Source organism: Crocuta crocuta, unplaced genomic scaffold (assembly GCF_008692635.1).
Source record: "Crocuta crocuta isolate KB4526 unplaced genomic scaffold, BGI_CrCroc_1.0 scaffold10, whole genome shotgun sequence".
Classification (NCBI taxonomy): domain Eukaryota; kingdom Metazoa; phylum Chordata; class Mammalia; order Carnivora; family Hyaenidae; genus Crocuta; species Crocuta crocuta.
The window spans coordinates 1370964-1392668 of NW_027527551.1; the positions used below are offsets into that span (position 1 = coordinate 1370964).

A 21705-nucleotide genomic window follows, 5' to 3' on the forward strand; every position below is an offset into this window, starting at 1 on the left:
GAGAAAAGCAAAGTGCAGTGCTTTTAAAGTGAGCTAGGTCATTAAGATTTAAACTACAGAAGCATATACAGCTCCACAGTTCAAAGGTGATGTGACTGAAAGCTCAAAGACAATGAGGTATAATTTGAACATTCTTAGAAATAAAATCAGAGAACTTTAGAACTCAAAATGAAAACAACCTTCGGGATGTTCTTTTCTGAGTCCTTCATTGCACGTTTGAAAACCAAAGCCCTGGGAAACTAAATGACTTTCTCAAGACCACACAACTGGATAGTGGCAGAAACAAGTCTAGATGCCAGTCCTCCTCCATCTTTATCTACCAGTCTTTCCTCTTCGTTTACTGGCAGGGCACGGTGAAATTGCAGGCGGGTCCCTCTTCTCATTGCACATCCAGGCCTTACTTTATCCCCATATTTTCAAGCCTTGATCCATCACCCCTATCTTGTATAATAAAGCCCCTTGGAGATCTCTCAGAGTCATCCAGCCCCCACGTTGCTTCAGCCAAGTGTGTGCCTAACTGAAGCTTTCAAACCCATGCATGAGGCTGGTCAAGAGCACAGTCTCAGAAAGCCATGAAGTGGGATTCACCTAGGAGGAAAAAAGTGGAATCACTGGATGAGCCTCACTGAAATCCTGCAGCTGATCTCCTCAGACTCACCAGGTCCACCATGGTTTGCAGACGCCAGTGATAAGGGCATGGCATTCTCTTAGTCCTGCTTCTCTTCTGTCCAGGCAGGCACTCAAGAGACTTTCAAGCTATGAACTGTATGTGTTTGTTGGGCCAACAAGTGCCAAGCTGCTGCGTTAAGAAGAAAGTGGATCTGAACCAACAAGCTTGGGGATAGCCTGCAGACTGCGTCCCATCTGAATACCATTTGAACACAACTGGTTAAAGTTCCTCCAATGATGGCTTTTGTTATCTATAAAATTAAGACTAAACCGGAGATCAAGGAATTTCAACTGGAAGCTATATCCTGTCTCCAGTCTCCCATCTTGGTGTAATTTAAGTGAGTTACAGGCCCCTTTAAATTCACTTATTCAAAACAGATACTCATCCAAAGAGGCACTCTATAAACATTTGGCACGTCTTGATGAGCACTTCAATTGCCCTTCAAAGGCAGTGGAAACAACCTCAAAACCAATTACTTATGCTCTCCTCCAAGAAGCTCATTAATTGGAACGAGGGCTCTGCCTCTGGCTGAGTGTGTCCTCTCCACTCTTTAATGTCTCACAATTGTCCCTTCTGGGGAACAGTAGTATGGTTCCAGGCAATTCTTCTTAAATTTAGAAATCACTTAAATATAGAGGTAAAGGGTATTGATTGGGACCAGGAGTTAACATATGTTACAAAAGGATAGGTTATTAAATCTGTCCTCTCTTCTCCTGATTAAAACATACAATTAAAAGATGGAAAGAAACCCACACACTTTGGTATCTCTACATGCTGGATGAAAGACTAGGAATAAAATCCCCTAAACCAAACCTGACAGTGCTCACTAGCATATGCCCATCCACACTGTTCCTCCCCATATCTGCTTATCCTCATATTTCAATTGTTCTCATTCAGACCCCTGACCAATCAGCCAAGCGTTTCACAGCTGCTCACAAGTCGGTATATGTTCTTCCTTTGGCCACCTCTCCTACTACACAAAGTGGATGATGTGCAGCACTGCCCAAAGGGGTGTTAACTGGGAGAATTCCTTCTCGTGTAGCCATGTAGCAAACAAACACATCCACGACCAGGCTTGGTCTTTTGGCTCTTTTGATAGCAAGTCATAAAAGACTACGTATGTGACCACAGAGGTAAGATGAGGGAGGCAACTATGCGACAGCAGTGGATGACATGGGAGTTTGGGCCCCTTGCTCGTGCAGTCTAGTTGTCTCCTATGATCCTGCTGACACCCATCCCCAGATGTATCACCTTTTATCTTATGATGGGTTACTGCTGGGATATCCTAACTTATAACTTGGTGGGTCTGTTAGAACCCTGGTACTACTGGTGGACACTTCTGGTCACATAGCCACTCAAAGTTCCATGAGTAGGTACTCTCTCTCTACCAGAATCCAAAAGCATATATTAATTGAAAACCTAATTTTCAATTAATATATCATTTTCCATGGTAGACAGCATGACATTACTTCAGAACAGTAGGTATTTACATTGTGATTCTCCTACTAGGACTTGCCATGAACTCCACACAACATCACTCCTTACTGCACAGGGTCTGCCTGATCATATGGCCAAATAGGCAGAACCGTTTACACCACAACTTGGATGTGCTACGTATCCATTTATTGCATTAAGCCTCATTCAAAGGTGGAAACCTTTCATGTCACCTTGTTCCTCAGGCATGGAATATGCTACCTCTAGAATCTGAAGAGTCTGCCAAGCATTCTGCTTCCACATTAGTGGTAGGAAGTGAAAAATGCAATAATTTGTCAAGATCATTGGATTCCTGAAAACTCTACTGATATACCAGGTCCCCAAATATTCATGACGTTTATCTCTCACCCTTTAATATAGTATATGTGCCATACCAAGTGCTTCAATGTATTTGCCACTTCATAATCATCCAGTCTGATGAACACAATGTCAACAATATCATGGAATGTCCTACGGAATATCTAGAGAGTCCAGGACTCTTTCAGACTATATTATGACAGATCACACAGCCATGAGACAAGACAGTAAGTGTATATATAATCCTATGTGAATGCAAACTGTTTCTGGTCCTCCTTCCTGATGAAGATGAAACAAATGTATCTGCCAGACCACTGCCTGTATGCCAGGTACTTGAGGCCATGTTAATCTGTTCTAGCAAAGATACCACATCTGGAACAGGCAGCTGTAATAGGGACTACTACTTGGTTGAGCTGGTGATAGTTTATGTTTATCTTTCCAGGATCAGTCTGGCTTTGTAGGGGCTAGACTGGGAAACTAAAGAAAAAGATATGTAAAGACCATGACCCCTGCATCCTTTAGATCTTTAAGACTAGCACTAATCTCTACCATTCCCTCTGGTATGCAATATTGTTTTTACTTACTGCCTTGGCTGGGAGCAGGGGTTTCAGAGGCTTCCACTTGGTCTTCCCCCACTGCAATAGTTCTTACCAGAGGTCAAGGAACCAATATGAGGTTTGGCCAACTACCATGTATGTCCACTTCAATTATGCATTGAGGGTGTGGGTAAACAGCTACCTGGTGAGTCCATGGTCCCAGTGGACCCCCTGTGAGCCAAATGTGGGCCAGAGTCCCATTGATCACTGGGTCTCCATATGTCATCTCTCTAACAGAGAGATAATGATAACTTTCAGGAGCGAGCTATCAATTCATTTTGAATCCTGTGCTCAACAGCCCTCCAATGTCCATAAACTGCCCTTTCCTCATTGTGTGGTTACTCAGTTAAATAGTCATAGGTTTCTATGGAGAAGGACTGTAGGAATCAATACCTGTGAATTTCAGGTCTACACACTGACTCAGATGTGGAAACTGGGAGAAGGAGCATGACTTTATAAATTTTACATTTTTCAATGAAGCATTTTTAATTAGCTTTCAGATACAATTTATAGAATAAAGTTCACCTATTTTCAGTGTACAATTCATTGAGTTGTAATAAATGTAGATATTCATATAACTATCACTGAAATGAAAACATGGAACATTTCCATCATCCCAAAAAGTTCCCTTGTGCTCTTTGTAGTCATTTCTCCCTTCCTCATTCCCAATTCCTGGCAACCTCTCCTCTGCTTTTGGTTACTTATATCTTTGCCTTTCCTAGGATACCCTAGAAGTGGAATCATATAGTATGTAATCTTTTGTGTCTTTTTCCTGACATAATGATTCCATGGTGTTGCATGTATCAGTACCTCATTCTTTTTCATTGCAGAGTAGTGGTCTGTTATGGATATACCACAACATGTTTACCAATTCACCAGTTGGTAGGCATACAGGTTGTTTCCAGTTTGGGGTTATTATGAACATGCTTTCTATGATCATTTGCATATAGGTCTTTGTGTAGACAGTTTTATTTCTGTTTGGTAAATGCTGACCAATGGGATTACTGAGTTTATGGTTAGTATATGTTTAACTGTATAAGAAGACACTGCCAACTGTTTTCAAAGTGGTTGTACATTTTACTTTTCTGCCAGTGGTTGCACCATATCCCTGACTTCCTATGGTCAATATTTGCTAAATTTTATATATTTTGATCCTGTATAGTGGCTATGTATTATGCTCTTAATCTGTTTTCCTAATGACTAATGCCATTGGCCACATTTTTATGGCTAATTTTCCATTTAAACATGTCCTTTGTTCAAGTGTCTTTACAAGTCTCTTGTCCATTTAATAGACTGCAAGTTTTTACTTCCTATCAAGTTGTAAGAGTACTTTATATATTTTGGATATAAGTCATTTATCAGATATGTGTTTTGCAAATATTTTCTCCTAGTCTGGCTTTCTTTACACTTTCTCAACAGTATTTTTTTGAAGGGCAGGAGCTTTTAATTTGATAAAGTCAATAATAGTGTCTTTATTTATGGGTTCATGCTTTTTGTGTTCTATCTAAAAAATCTCTGCCTAATTCAAGATCACACAGATTTTCTTCTATGTTTTTGTTGTCTAGAAGCTTGGTAGTTTTTGCTTCTATGTTTAGGTCTATCATCTATTGCAAGTTAATTTTTGTATATTATATAAGGGTCAAGTTTTATTTTCATTTTCTTATGACTATTCAATGGAGCACCATTTCTTTAGAAGGGTTGTGACTTTTTATTGAGGGGGCTACCCTCAACTTTCTGATTCTCTACTTTTATTTGTTTTACTTGTGTAAATTAAGCAACATGCTGTCCAATTATCAAATGGGATGCTGTGTCTTTTCATCATCTCCGTAGTTCTCTATGGGTCAGTTTCCTTTGGCAGACACTTGTTATGATACTTATACTCACCTGCTTCTGACAGGTAAGTACCACCACCTGGTCACTATTTGTCTAAAGGCTCTACCATCCCCATGGCTATCAGCAAGCCAAGTTCTGGAATGACAACTTCTACTGTCAGCCCTAATCTATGAAGGACAACCATGACTGAGCTCAACAGCTGTTAAACTCTCACCAGCATAATCCAGCCCACTTTGGTGTATGGGGAAGTTTTTTTTGACTTTCTTGTGTAACACAGTTTGCTTGTGGGTTTTCCAGCCTTACGTAATGTATCTATTCTATCTTCTGTAAGCCCTTGACCACCTTTTTTTTCTACTCCACTTAGTGAAGATCATTTTCTCCAAGCTTCCAAACTAATAGTATGTTAGCACCATTCCCTGGAATCGTTTGCCAGAGTGTTAAATCCTGCATCACAGAGAGTGCTCCCATACTGATAAGCTCACCTATGTCCAACTTTTGGTTTCATTCTCCCCCCACCACCACCACCACTTTGATCCAACATCCTCAGAGTCCACTCCCAGGCAACTGTCCTGACTCCTGGACTGATCAGTGCATGTTGATTCATTCCTATAGCTGTAGCCGTTCCCTTCCTTAGCAAGCACAGCACTTTTCCTGGACTGGACTGTGACCTAATCATAGTTATAGCCTAGTAGCCAGGAGTAGAGGTAGGTATAGATCCCGAGGAGGACATATGTCTTTTAAGGCAGAGACCTCTGCCTCAGTTCAAGCAATGGGATGGTTCTAGGCTGAACAGAACAGAGTGGGACACTTTTGCAGGCCTAATGGGCTCAAGGTGACCTCAGTTTTTAAGATTCTCAAGTGTGTCAACCCAGAATCCTATTCATTCCCAGCCAGAGCACTGACCTTGGTATAAAAGACTTGCCAAGGTCCAAAATTCAACCTTCTGTGGAGCTCAGTCCTCTTGAAAATTGAGTTTTGAGCTTGATACTCGGGTTGTTCTGTCCTCTGGTTGCCAGAGATCAACCTCTTTATATTATACTGAAGAGATCCTCTGACTTTTGCACTTATATTAATGCCCTCAGCCTTTCATTGTTTTTTTTTCCAGGGCATTGCTAGCCCTCAACAAGAGACACACAATTTCACTGCTGTTTATAATTACTATATTCTCCAAACCTCTTAAACAATTAAGACATCATACTACCATTGCTTTCCTTTTCATCAGTGTTTCATCCCTGTTTACCACCAATAATTATATTGCAACAGGATGCCAGGAGCTATGTATACTTCACCTACCACCAACGAATGGGTCTCCTCATTATGAGCCAGCCAGTGGTGATCTCATGCCCGAAAATCCATTTTAGAGTTTTCTTCCTAAAGTTATTCCTGTTACTAAATGTCATACCTCAGGTTTGCTTGAAAATGGACTCAGAGTGTTTTTTTGCAGGAAACCTACTGTAGAACATTCTCAATGATGATACCTCAAGGGAAGCGAGGAATGGAGAGAGAAAGAACTTGAACCTCAAGAGCCTCAGCAAATACTGCAGGAGTGCTCTGAGCTAGGATAGCCCTTCAGAGATATTCCAGGCTGAGGCCAGGGTTCTGGACACTGCACCANCTTTCAGTGAAGCAGTCCTGCATTGATTTGCTGAGTCTGCCACAACAGAATACCAGACTAAGTGGCTTGAACAACACAAATTTACTTTCTCATATTCTGGAAACCAGAAGTCCCAGATCAAAGTGCTAGCATGGTTGCTTCCTCCTGAGGTCTCTCTCCTTGGCTTCCAGATGACTGCCTTCTTGCTGCCTCTTCACAGCACCCTCAGGATCCGGGCCCAGGCAATTCTTCTGTCCCCCTGTGCATGTATGCCTGTGGTACCTCTCTGTATGCCCTAATCTCTTTTGATAAAGGCAGTCCGATTGGGTTAGAGCCCACCCTAAGGGCCTCATTTTAACTTTGTTGCCTCTTATAACAGCCTCATTTCAAAATACAATCACATTCTGAGGTTACAGGGCAAGGAGAGGTGGTCAAGGTTTCAACATCTGAATTTTGGAGAGACACAGTTCAGTCCATGACAAGCTCCTTTCAGTCAAGGGCAATTTCTGGATACAGATTCAGGTCTAAGCCATCATTGACCAACACTGCTGGCACGTGGGGGAATTAGTGTCTTCATCTTTAAGGGAAGATCTGCGGGGATCCACTATAGTGGATCAGTGTCCACTATAGTGGTATTAATAGCTCTAATAAGAATATAAACACAACTAGCTAACATTCTTTGGGCATTATATTGTGCCAGGCCCAGGACTATTTCTTCATATGTCTTACCCTATTTAATCCTAACCTAGAAAAATGCTTTCTTGTCCCTGAAATCTCTGTAGTAACAAACAACAACCTCAAAATCCCTAAAACATAGTACTCTCTATATAGTGAGTCTCCCTTTCTAATATCCTAGTGCACATCTCTTGCCCCTTCCTGATTTATAATTATTAAAGAAATAGCTGTTGAATTTAATTCACCATTTTACTAGAGAGAGGATACCTTTATGTTAGGCTTTGTATTCCTCTACAATATATAGACATAACTGATTTCATTACTCCATTTCAGTGATTTTGGTAGGCAGAGAATTATTTACTTGAATGAACTGTCAAAATAACAGAGTTGAAAAATAATGACAGATAATGCTGGTAAAGGTGCTTTTCATAGTTCTGGGGGTATCAGGTCATGCTAGGAGGAATATTGTTCAGTTAATTAACATAGCAGGGTCATATCAGAACCATCTGGACTTGATCATGTATTACAGTGGTCCTAAGAACTCCCTGTGGCAGACTTTGGTCCAGCTCTACATTCTCTAGTGGCATCTATTCATTATTCAGATTTTCACTGAACACCTATTATGTGCCAGATACTGTAGTTAGCTTTGGAAATATCATAGTAGACCAAATATTCACAGCTTCTGTCCTCATGCAGTTTGCAGTCATTTTACCACCAAGTAGGATCCATACAGGTGTCTTGTTGGTCTCAAAGTTTCAACTAAAATGTCGAAATAGATAAGATGAAGATAAACCTAAAACATTATCTAATTAGAAATTCAGCTGATTCTCATATTTTTATCTGGTCTAATATACTATGTTCTTTTTTTGACATTTTTAATTTATTTTTAAATTTACATCCAAGTTAGTTAGCTTATACTGCAACAATGATTTCAGAAGCCCCTTAGCCATTTAGCCCATCCCCCCTCCCACAACCCCTCCAGTAACTCTCTGTTCTCCAAATTTTAGAGTCTCTTATGTTTTGTTCCCCTCCCTGTTTTTATATTATTTTTGCTTCCCTTCCCTTGTGTTCATCTGTTTTGCATCTTAAAGTCTTCATATAAGTGAAGTCATATGATATTTGTCTTTCTCTGACTGACTAATTTCGCTTAGCATAATACCCTCTAGTTCCATCCACATAGTTGCAAATGGGAAGATTTCATTCTTTTTGATTGCTGAGTAATACTCCATATATATATATACACACACACACCGTATCTTCTTTATCCATTCCTCCATTGATGGACATATGGGCTCTTTCCATACTTTGGCTATTGTCAATAGTGCTGCTATAAACATTGGGGTGCATGCGCCCCTTCAAAACAGCACACCTGTATCTCTTGGATAAGTACCTGTAGTGCAATTCCTGGGTCATAGGATAGTTCTATTGTTAATTTTTTGAGAAGCCTCCGTACTGTTTTCCAGAGTGGCTGCACCAGTTTGCATTCCCACCAGCAGTGCAAAAGGGTTCCTCTTTCTCCGCATCCTCACCAACATCTGTTGTTGCCTGAGTTGTTAATGTTAGCCATTCTGACAGGTGTGAGGTGGTATCTCATTATGGTTTTGATTTGTATTTCCCTGATGATGAGTGATGTTGAGCATTTTTTCATGTGTCTGTTGGCCATCTGGATGTCTTCTTTGGAGAAATGTCTATTCATGTCTTTTGTCCATTTCTTCACTGGATTATTTGTTTTTTGGGTGTTGAATTTGGTAACTTCTTTATGGATTTTGGATACTAACCCTTTATCTAATATGTCATTTACAAATATCTTCTCAATTTCTGTCAGCTGCCTTTTAGTTTTGCTGATTGTTTCCTTTGCTGTGCAGAAGCTTTTTATTTTGATGAGGTCCCAATAATTCATTTTTGCTTTTGTTTCCCTTGCCTCCGGAGACACGTTGAGTAAGAAGTTGCTGTGGCCAAGGTCAAAGAGGTTTTTGCCTGCTTTCTCCTCAAAGATTTTGATGGCTTCCATTTAGGTTTCATGCATTTTGAGTTTATTTTTGTGTATGGTGTAAGAAAGTGGTCCATGCATTTTTCTGCATGTCTCTGTCCAGGTTTCCCAGTACCACTTGCTGAAAAGACTGCCTTTATTCCGTTGGATATTCTTTCCTGCTTTGCCAAAGATTGGTTGGGCATATGTTTGTGGGTCCACTTCTGGGTTCTCTATTCTATTGCATTGATCTGAGTGGCTGGTTTTGTGCCGTCTAATATACTAAGTTCTAAGAGCCCTGGAAGGTCTATTGGTCAAACTCATTCCCCATCCATTTCAGAGCACGGCTAGGCATCTACACCATACAGAGGAGCTTTTTTTCTTGAGAGTGTTAAGACTTGGGGATGGTGGCTAAGTTAACAAGCCACTTCCAGATGGTTTAAACTCAATCAGCACCTAGTGGAAGTACTCATGTCTGGCAATCTAGGTTTTACAAACATCAAGCCAAAAGAGAAGCTGGTAGTGGAACAGTATTCTGAGGTATTTTTAGAAAGTACACACCACAGTCAGTAACAATGAGAGCAATGAGAGCAACAACAACAACAACAAAGTCATAACCATTAATTGAGCTATGTGCTAAACACACAAAAAAAATTTCATTATTTATCTAACCCTCACAATAACTCTATGTGTGAAGTAGGTGTCATTTTCTCATCTTTATAAATAAGGAAAGGGGAGTTACAGAAATATTAAATAATCTTCCCAATTCATAAAGTAAAAGTGCTATGTTGGGCATTTAAAAACAAATTCATCTAACTCTAAAGCTGGGCTCTTTCCTGCGGTATCATTATCACTCCCCAAATTATGGCGTTCTCCCCATGAAATAATCCTTCAATATTACTACCAATTCTTGTTTATCTCCAAGGGAAAACAAATGAATTTGGAAAGCTAGGGTAAGCTATATGGAATGTTTAACATTTCTTTATAGAATTGTCATTTTTCTAAAATCAGAATTGATTTTAGACAGCAAAGCCTTTTTTTCTAGCCATCGTTACTTTGTGACTAATTCCTAGCATGTGAAGATAATGTGGCAGCTGTCTCACTACCAATGTTACAACTTCACTATAAAATGCACTTTATGATCCATAAATTGTGCAGTGCCAGCTAGAGTATTGGGATAAGCTAACTGCTATACCAAATAATTCCCAAATCCCAATGGCTTATATAGCAAATGTTTATTTCTTCCTCATGCTAATTTTTACGAGTATATTTCTTGATGGGCATCTCTCCTAAGCAGCTATCCCCCAGGTGATGATGCAAGTGTCCAATCTAATTTAACCTTGTGAAGTCACCATGAACAGCAAAGAAAATGTGGGCAAGGCACATAGAAGACTTAACCACCCTAGTGTGGTGGCCAGAACTTGTCACCTAAGCACATTAAAATTCAAAGGGGCTAGAAAACAGAGTTCCCAGGTAGGTAGCTGCAACTTAGGCAAAACTCTACATTGTTCTACATTGCAGTAGGACGTCCCATGCCTTTGGGTGGTCAGGTAGTTCTTTCTGCCACAGCTGGTATCAGCTAGTTTGGGCTTCTGAAAAGCTTATAAAAAGCTTTCTCAAAAGCTTTTCAAAAATATCTCAATTTTTTTTTCTTAAAGGACACTTTTGCTACACTTAGTTATGATACAAATCAATATGTTGTCCCATGCATTTGATTGGATGAATTAACCCACCTAGACTGGGTTGAATGGGTCCCCCCTCCCCCAATAAAAAGATATGTCTACCTGGAAACTGTGAATGTGACCATATTTGAAAAAGGGTCTTCACAAATGTAATTGAGTTAAGAATCTCGAGATTAGATCATCCTGGACTCACTGGGTAGACCCTAAATCCAATGGCACCTGTCATTATAAGACACAGATGAGGAAGGGAGAAGAAAAGAAGGCCATATGACAGTGGGAGTAGAAATTGGAGTGATGACACCATAGGCCAAGAAACACCTGGAGCCACTACAAGCTAGAAGAGACCAAAAAAAAAAAGGGAGGGCGCCTGGGTGGCTTAGTCGGTTAAGGGTCCGACTTTCACTTAGGTCATGATCTCACGGTTCGTNGCTCCTAAAGCCTTCAGGAAAAAGACATGGCCTTGCTGACCTCTTGATTTTGGACTTCCAGCCTCCAGAGAATAAATTTCTGTTGTTTGAAGCTATCAAGTTTGTGGTCATTTGGTATGGCAACTCCAGGAAATTAATACACAGCCTAAAGACATGTGTAATTAACTGAACTATGTCCCCCAACGAATTCATATGCTGAAACCCTAACTGAAAAGGACTAGAGTCCTTTTAAGAAGAGGAAGAGACACCAGGGATACATGTGCTCAGAGAAAATGCCATCTGATGAAACAGCAAGAAGACAGCCATCTTCAAGCCAATGAGAGAGACCTCAGGAGAAACCAAACCTACTGACACCTTGCTCTTAGACTCTCAACCTCCAGAACTATAAGAAATACATTTCTGTTGTTTAAGCTACCCAATCTGTGGTATTTTATTATGGTAGCTTTAGTGGATCAATAGAAGGTGTGACAGAAAGACTTTCTACAGGTAAGACTACTAATAAAAGAGCCACAGGGTCCAGGGTGTTAGCATTTGTTTGAGTACTTCTGATTTGATAAGCAAGCAAATATAGCCAGAAGCCAGAAGCACATGTGCTGTAGGCTTCTTAACCTCTGACAAATGTTTCACATAATGCCTCGTGCAAGGTAAACACCATTTCCTTAAGACAAACTTCTAATTGTTCCACTTCTGATACAGGACAGAAACAACCAGTAAACATATTTGTCATTAAAATCGATCTTTAAATGGTGGTTTTTCTTACAATTGATGGCATCTTGGAATCAAGGAAATCAAGCATATACAATCAGAAGTACCGACTGTGCTAACCTCTCCTGACTCTGGCTGGCAGCCTGAAGCCAACCCCTAGTAGGGATATTTACACCACGGAAATCAGCTATTACTGATGTGCCAGTGGCCTGGGCACTATTATTACTCCTACCACAGCAATGAGGAATAAGAGAGGCTCAGGGACCTACTCTTGCTAATGCCACATAGCAGATCTCAGACTGCAGCTGGGGCTTATCCAGTTTCCACAGCACAGGCTCTCCATGCCTGTCTCAGGCTGTCACCCACTTGAATGGTATTTAACATCAAGCCATGTCTGCAGCGGCGATTCTGGGAGTTCTTAAGTCCTATAATAGCAAGTAGGTCTCCTTTGTCCAATTACTTCAGTTCTGCAGACTATATATTGGTCTTCTACCACCTGGAGCACGTGACAAAAAGTAAAGCCATTACTATATAAAATGGAAATTAATTTGCCAAATTATATGGTCAGTGATCGCCACATCATTAAAACCAATACATGCCATAAGATGTTATTGAGATATTTTATAATAGTACCATAGATTTACCACTATTAAAACTTGATAACTTAACTCAAGAACTTTGTTTAAAATTATACAATACACACACTATACAACCATCTGTAATGCACCCTTTAAATGAGATACTTCTCATTGCAGTCCTACAAAATTTAGATTATGGTTGTTATTCAAGAATGTGTAAACTAAGAGCTGGGGAGGGAGTTCTCTATCCTTTGTCTGGTGGTGGGGACAGGATGTAGTCTAACTTTATTTCTACTTCCAAAGAGCAGCAAGTTTACAACTGTAAGCAGGGCAGGAATTTGGCCCCACTTAAGATGCCTACAACTACTGATTTTGACTAAGAGCTAAGAAAAAAAGCTGCTTTGAGGGGATGTTTTAAAAAAATACATAAGACCAGAAAATAGACTGCATGTATTTTTCTTACAGCTCACAAATATTCATAGTTGCATGAGTATTTGACAAAGAAGAGAGGGGGAAAAAATGATTCCTTTTCCCTATTCCCTAAAGCCAGTGGGATAAACAGTTCCCAGCCACTCATTCACTTTCATGAATGTAAGAAACGGCAGTTGGCTCTTTAAAAACAAAAGAGCAAGAAAGAAAAGGCAAAATCTGAGATCTCATGAGTGCCCTCTCATGAAATGTCCACAGATTTTAGATTGTTTTCAAATCTCTGATGGTGGAGCAGAAGCAAAGCACTATATTCCTTTTCCTTATTTTTTTTTTTTAAAGTAATTTAGGGAGACTAGTAAGTGGGATAAATGGGGGAAAATGCAGCTTGTCACCATACAATGGACTAAAAGTAATGCCAGATATAAGACAGAGAGCTTAGGGTCATCAGCAATTCTGGCTAATTACCCATCTTTTTTCCCCACTCTACATTCTTAAAGGTTTCTTGAAATGAAAACAAAGGAATCCAACCAAAACCAACATTTTGATGAGTAAAGTGTAAATGAATGAGAAACAGATGGGCTTGGTTTTCCCAGGGGTCTATAAATGAAGGGCAAGGTGCTTGGGGGCAAAATGCATGTGGGGTTTCTCTAGCAAATCTTTTGCACTGTTAACAAACCCCAAATGCACCCAGAGTTCTTGAACCAGTATATCCACATTGGCAGGACTCAATATGAAAGGTTCTTGGTGCCAAAGGAGCAGGCTTTGGAGACCCCCAGGACATTGTTCAGCACCTCACAAATCATATTTTATAGGTGCCAAAGGCAGCTGCAAATCTCACATGTGAGGCCAGAAGTTTTCATTCAAGAACCCAGCAATTTTGGCTTTGATCAGAAACCACAGATTGGTATAAACATTTCTCTTGCCACGTTTTATGATATTTACACTTTGCATGGATCCTCTTGGTTCTGATGATGACAAAGTGCTCTGTGGGCATCTGTTGTGGAGTGATCCCCACCTCAGCTTTCAGGTGGAGAAACAGCCTAAGGGCAGGGAGAATGACGTAGCAAAGGTCAGTCCTAAATCAGAGGGGGTGAGCTCTTTGTGCATCCAGGCCAAGCCTCTCGCTCTCTCTTTGGGATTAGAATGTCTCCCCACTGTCTTCCAATCATGTATATATCAAGTTACAGCTCAGAAAGAATGCATTTTCAGTTTTTCATGGGGAGGGGGGAGTGCAGGCCCCAAACCACAGATTATTTGAAAACCATCCAAGCTGACTTTGAGATTTTTGAAAATAATTTATTTGGCAATTCCAAGAGCCAGATTGGCCATTTGGCCAAGGTAACATGCCCTTCAGTGCAAAGACTACAATTAATGGGCCACATCATTCTCTGCTCTCAAGCAACAGAAGCGGCCAGCTGCTGGAGAACGCTGTGCGGTCTCCCAGTGTAAACGCCACTGATATCATCACCATCAGAAGGTCATAAAACTGATTGATTATAAACACAGCTCTCATTTGTTTACAGCTGACATTTTTGGGTTTGGAGTAATTAGCACATTAGCCGTCTCTCGGGGTGAGGGCTCACAGGTGCTGGGAGAGAGGCTTCCAAGCCAGGAGGGGATCACAAAGCCTTTCACAAGGCACTGTCCCTTATGAGAAACAGACTGGGGACTGCTGATTCTGCTGCATGAGGGGTAGTTGATAACACCCAAGTGGAGTCACGTGTGTAGGAGGACATTCGCCCCCCCGTGTTAATTTCTTCCGACATAAGGTAAGGTTGGAAAAATCCAAGACATGTCAGCAATGTGAGGGAGATATCCTCTGTGAGGAGCCTGCAGCTGCCGAAGCCTTTTAAGATTCCTTTTCTTTCTCTCAGGCCAACAAAGGCTGATAAAGATCACCCTTGCTAGTGGTGACTGGTACTTAGTTTCTTTTAGTTATAGTTAAAATAACTCTTTTTAGTCTTATAAGGATGTTGCTTCCCAGACACTTTGCTTAGGGAAATCAGCTGGCGTGGCTGCCTTTCCTGGACATAATTCTTGTCCCTGATCCTGCCCTTTCCAGCCTTTCTCTGAGCCTTCCACCATTAAGGCAGGTTTTATTTGAACAGCTGGAGCTATCAAACCAGTGCAGGTTGTCTAATTAGTCATTCAGGCCACTTAGGTAAGTGAGTTCTCCATATCAGCTTCAGTGGGAACTCCAGAGAGCCTAAGAAGCTTCCTAAATGATTAACGGGGCATCTTTCTTAAAGAATATATGCAGAGGTTCACAATCTGGGTTGTGAGATTGATCAGAGGACTAGCCTTTAAAAAAAAAAAAACATGCTGTTTTACCCTCTGAAATCTTTCACCCAGCATGAGATTCTTTTCTATGTCTTATACGGTGAACTGTTAACAGGTCAAGGGCTCTGGAACTGGTAACGGAATATTAAATTTACATGGCTCATCACAGGACATACTCATGGTTAGCAATTTGAATTCCATTTTCTATTCATAATATTATTTTAATAATTAGCAATCATACTGCTTTTTACAGTTTTCAAAGTTCCTTCACTTATATGATCTCTTTTGATCTTCACAGCAATGACATGAGGTTAGGCAACATCGTGATATCTGCATCTCAGAGATTAGGAACCAGGCTCAGGAAGATTAACTGACCTATCCCAGATCACAAAGCTACTATGTGTTGAATCTTCTCATTTGAAATTCATCTTTCTTGCCGCGTATCACACTATTTGTGGGAGTTTTAAAATGAGAATATTCCTTTGAAGCCATGAGTTTTGTCTGTTTTCCAAGCTTTAGCCACTAGAATAAAAGGGTTGGCAGCTAGTTTCTTTGTGGTGCACAGAAGCGGCTGCAAATAATAATCAAGTGATTCTTAGGTATTTCAACTATCCGTAAATGTCCAGTTAGAGCATCACAGACATATTCTGAAAGCTCAAATAGGAACATGTACTTGCTTCCCTGAATTAAGGCCCAAATTATTTTGCAATGCATGTTTCCACTGCATATTGCTTTTTCCCTGATGTTTTAAAAGATCTTTTCAATACTTTCTTGACATTTCATTGACTTTAGTTGTAGTAACTGCTTGGGAGTTTCTACTAAAATTTTGATATTCATGAAACTTTAAGAACAAACAAATATCAGATTGATTAACCACTATTCCCAGATATGTTTGTTCTTTTCTCATGAGAAAAAACTAGGAATTAAAGAACAGGATTTGGGACAGCTTCTCTCATTGGAACTATTTCCATACCAAGCAAATGAAGTAAAGATGGGTTTTGATTAATTCAATTATTCATCTTATTGAGCTTCTATCACATGTTGGGCACTCTGCTAAGTTCTAGGAGTGTTAGAGTGAACAAGAGAGATAAGGTCCGGTTGTCTTAGAGATCCCAGCCTCATAGGGAAATTTCCTTGGGGGACCCTTGCTTACCTGCCAGGTCTGTGGGTTTGATGCCCCTTTGTTTCCATAACACCATAAGCACTTCCTCACATTATCACACTGAATAATAACTAACCCTTAACTTGATATCAGCTACCTCTCACTCTTATTCTTGCTTGTGTCTCTAGTCTCTAACACTCTGACTGACATCATGTAGGTTCAATAAACATTTGAATAAATAAACAAATCTTATTTCATGCTGGGTTAAAAACCTAAGTCAAATGAGAAATAAAGTACTTTAGCTATATTGCCTGGTGGGATGCCTTGAGTAGAAATGTCCCCTTGTTAAATTTAACTTTCAGTATTTGTCAGATCACATACAACAGACTTTGTAGCTGGGGAAAAGTAGGTACCACTCCAACTAACTGATCTACCTTTTCATGTCTCTTCACCTCCATTTATCTTTCTCTTCTTAGGATCTCTCTACTTCTTCACCCATTATTGTCATTAGCTACCCTTCACCCACTGCCTACTTTCCAAGATAGTAACTTTACTTTCTGGCCTTCAATGTCTAATTATTCTCATTTTTCATTATCTTTTAAACTTCTTATCACATTTCATTCTAACTTTAGGAGAGTTCGTTCTCAACAACTACTGCTAGAGAAGTCCCATTTTTCTTTTACCTAAAAATGTCTGCCCAGGAGATCATAGATAATCCCATTATATAATATTAGGTAGAACTCAAATGAACCCAAGTCTTTCCTGTTAAGTTATTTGATAAAACCACAATAAGCATACTTTAGTTAGCAAGTACTATGAATTCAGAACATGAAGTGTGGCTCGGGTTTGGGACAGGAAGGGTACACAGACAGGTGCAAGGAGAATCCCTGCTCCAGGTCTGAGCTTCACTCAACAGACCAGATCAGTTTTGTCATGATGTCTAGATGTGATAAGAACAAGGGAAGTCAGATGTATGACCCAGTACGTGATCTATTCTGGAGAATGTTCCATGTGGATTTGAGAAAAATGTGTATTCTGCTGCTTTAGGATGAAATGTTCTGAATATATCTGTTAAGTCCATTCAATCCACTGTGCCATCCAAATCCATTGTTTCCTTGCTGATTTTTTACTTAGATGATCTTTCCTTTGCTATAAATGGGGTGTGAAAGTCCCCTACTATTATGGTATTATTATCGATGAGTTCCTTTATGTTCCTTGGTTCTCCAAGTTGGGGGCATAAATATTTACAACCGTTAGCTCTTCTTGGTGGAGAGACCCCTTAAATTATGATATAATGCCCTTCTTTATCTCTTGTTACTGTCTTTGTTTTAAAGTCTAGTTAGCTTGATAAAAGTATGGCTACTTTGACTTTCTTTTGACATCCATTAGCATATTTCAGATTACAATGCTATGAAACTTGAAATCAACCATAAGAAAAAATTTGGAAAGACCATGAACACCTGGAGATTAAAGAACATCCTACTAAATAATTTACACGTTAACCAAGAAATTAAAGAGGAAATTAAAAAGTACATGGAAGCCAATGAAAATGAAAACACAACAGTCCAAAGTCTCTGGGACGCAGCAAAGGTGGTCATAAGAGAGAAGTATATAGCAATCCAGGCCTTCCTAAAGAAGGAAGAAATGTCTCAAATACACAACCCAACCTTACACCTAAAGGAGCTGGAAAAAGAACAGCAAATAAAGCCAACAGCTTTTTAGAAGCAGAAGAAGGGAAATAATAAAGATTAGAGCAGAAATCAATGATATCAAAATTTAAAAAAAACAGTAGAACAGATCAACAATATCAGGAGCTGGTTCTTTGAAGGAATTAACAAAATTGATAAGCCCCTAGCCAGACTGATCAAAAGAAAAAGGAAAGGGCCCAGATAAATAAAATCATAAATGAAAGAGGAGAGATCACAACCAATACTGCAGAAATACAAAAAATAATAAGAATATTATGAGCAATTATATTCCAACAAATTGGACAATCTGGAAGAAATAGACAGGTTTGAACAGACTCATAACCAGTAAAGATATCAAATGAGTAATCAAAAATCTCCCAACAATCAAGCGCAGGGCTGGATGGCTTCGCAGGAGAGTTCTACCAAACATTTAAAGAAGAATTAGTACTTATTCTTTTGAAGCTGTTCTAAAAAGTAGAAATGGAAGGAAAACTTACAAACTCATTCTATGAGGCTAGCATTACCCTGATTTTTCAAAACCAAAGACCCCACTAAAAAGGAGAATTACAGACCAATCTCTCTGATGAACATGGATGCAAAAATTCTTAACAAGATACTAGCAAACCAAATCCAACAATATAATAAAAGAATTACTCACCACAATCAAGTGAGATTTATTCCTGGGCTGCAGGCCTGGTTCAATACCTGCAGATTAATCAACATGATACATCACATTAATAAAAGAGAGGATAAGAACCACATAATGCTTTCACTAGGTGCAGAAAAAGCATTTGACAAATACAGCATCCTTTCTTGATAAAAACTGTCAAGAAAGTAGGGATAGAAGGAACATACCTCAACCCCATAAAGGCCATATATGAAAAGACCCACCGCAAATATCATCCTCAATGGGGAAAAACTGAGAGCTTTCCCCCAAGGTCAGGAATAAGACAGGGACGTCCACTCTTACCACTGTTGTTCAACATAGTGTTCGAAGTCCTAGCATCAGCAATCAGACAACACAAAGAAATAAAGACATCCAAATCAGCAAGGAGGAAATAAAATTTTCACTCTTCACAGACAACATGATACTCTATGGAAAACCTGAAAGACTCCACCAAAAAACTGCTAGAGCTGATACATGAATTCAACGAAGTCTCAGGATATAAAATCAATATACAGAAATCAGCTGCATTTCTTTTTTTTTTTTAATGTTTTTTTATTTATTTCTAGGAGAGAGAGAGNGTCATGGACTGGAAGAACAAATATTGTTACAATGTCAATAACTACCCAAAGCAGTCTACACATTCAATGCAATCTCTATCAAAATAACACCAGCGTTCTTCACAGAAGCTAGAACAGACAATTTTAAAATTTGTTTGGAACCAGAAACGACCCCGAAGAGCCAAAACAATCCTGAAAAAGAAAACCAAAACTGGAGGCATCACAATTCCGGACTTCAAGCTGTGATCATCAAGACAGTATGGTACTGGCACAAAAACAGACACATAGATTAATGGAACAGAATAGAGAATAGAATAGAGAAATGGACCCACAAATATGCCCAACTAATCTTTGACAAAGCAGGAATGAAAACCCAGTGGAAAAAAAATACAGCCTTTTCAGCAAATGGTGTTGGGAAAACTAGACAGCAACATGCAGAAGAATGAACCTGGACCACTTTCTTACACCATACACAAAAATAAACTCAAATGGATAAAAGACCTAAATGTAAGATAGGAAGTCATCAAAATCCTTGAGGAGGATTATCCAGCTGACATGAGTTTCTGTCTATGGTACTCTATTAAAACAATTAAAAAAAATTTTTTTTTTAATGTTTACTTATTTTTGAGACAGAGAGAGGCAGAGCATGAGCTGGCAAAGAGAGAGGAGGGGAAGACACAGAATCTGAAACAGGCTCGAGGCTCTGAGTGGTCAGCACAGAGCCTGATGCGGGGCTTGAACCCACAGACTGCGAGATCATGACCTGAGCAGAAGTTGGATGCTTAACCGACTGAGTCACCCAGGCACCCCTAAAACATTTTTTTAAAAAGTACTAATAACTCATTTATAGCAAAATCCAATAGGCCTTTCCCGGTTCCATAATTTCCTTAAGATTATCTCATATAATTCACCTGTTCATTCATTATTAATTCAAAATATAATGGACACCTTTGCCAAAGTTTTTCCTAACCCTTTTTTTAATATTTGGTCTTGTCCACTACAGCAAGTTTCAGGTCTGTTTTATTCATCATTATACCATCATCTCCTACCACAGCACCAGACACATAAAACACTCAATAAAATTGAATGAGTGAGAAAATGAAAAAAATTAACATATAATGTTTTCACTTCTAGCAATGATAGCACAAGAAGTTCCACAGAACTGTTCCCCTGTGAAATGGTGACAATTATAATTAGGAAAAAAATATACTTAAAATCTCTGGAAATTGGGGCACCTAGGTGGCTCAGTTGGTCAAGCATCTGACTCTTGATTTTGGCTCAGTTTATGATCCCAGGGTCATGGGGATCAAGCCATGCATCAGGCTCCACGCTTAGCTTGGAGCCTGCTTGAAATTCTCTCTCTCTTACTCTCTCTCCCTCTGCCCCTCTCCCCTGCTCATGCTCTCTCTCTCTCTAAAGAAAAAAAAAAATCTCATAAATGGTCCTATTGGCATAGAGCAAATAGAGAAACATTTATTCAAAAATATTTACTAAACCCCAGTAAGAACTGCAAGAGTCTGTGGGATTTGAATGAGGAACCATATCCTCTCTCTCCAACCCCAGCAGTGAGACAAAAACTCTACTCCAGATTGATACAGCTAAGAACACAGGGAATTCTTTCCCCTGAGTTTCCAGTTAGAGGACTATCTTCTCAAGAGGGGTAGACTGTAGCAGTTTTCATCCTACCTCATCTACCTGTTGCTGAGGCTAAGTTCTAGGAGAATGCATACCAGCCTCCATGCATGTAATAAAAGCTTTACCTTGAGCATGGTGCCACTGAGAGTACTGGGACCCTAAATGCCCTAACTGCAGTTTGTGGGCCAAGGATTCCAGTGTAAGAGAGGCAAACCAAGAGCATCTAGTTTTCCTGCTACCTCTGAGCTCTCAGACCCAAAGTGGGGATGTCACTTAGAAATGTGCCATTGTCCTTACCCCCAGCACAGAGCCATGGCTCAGAGATTTTTCCTGGGAGGAGAAGTCATCTATAGAACAGGCAGTTCCAAATCTCTCCTCAAGAAATTGACTCCATTCACAATAAAATGTAGAGAAGTTCAACCCTAAGGGCCCTCCCCAAAACAGAAGTTGTGGTGAAAGGAAACTGGGAGGGAACTGATAGATTCATTTGAGGTATATGCTAAACCACAGACTGCCTAATTTGCTAAAAAGAACTGGGAAAAGAGAGAAGTGGGAAGAACAACTGGGATCAGAACAAATCTCAAATACTGATCTTTACAACTATATCTTCAAAGGAGCCAGAATTTGACGGGATTACTTTAATAAAGCAATATATGCCCCAGTATTGTTGAATGCAATATAGCAATCAGCTGGCCACTAGTGGCACTTAATAGCTGAGTGTAGTCATAAAAAGAGACCATTGGGGGCTCCTGGGTGTCTCAGTCAGTTAAGTGTCCAATTTCAGCTCAAGTCAGGATCTCACAGAACATGAGTTCAAGCCCCACAT

At 39.8% G+C, this 21705-nt stretch overlaps 1 long non-coding RNA gene across 1 annotated transcript in view; it reads right to left on the bottom strand.

Moving 5' to 3' along the window:
* Positions 1 to 21705, bottom strand: part of LOC144235636 (uncharacterized) — a 57920-nt gene that overhangs the window by 33591 nt on the left and 2624 nt on the right. Inside the window, exon 2 of the long non-coding RNA XR_013336274.1 lies at positions 18679 to 18725. This is a non-coding gene — a long non-coding RNA (uncharacterized LOC144235636). The remainder of the gene's footprint in view (positions 1 to 18678; positions 18726 to 21705) is intronic.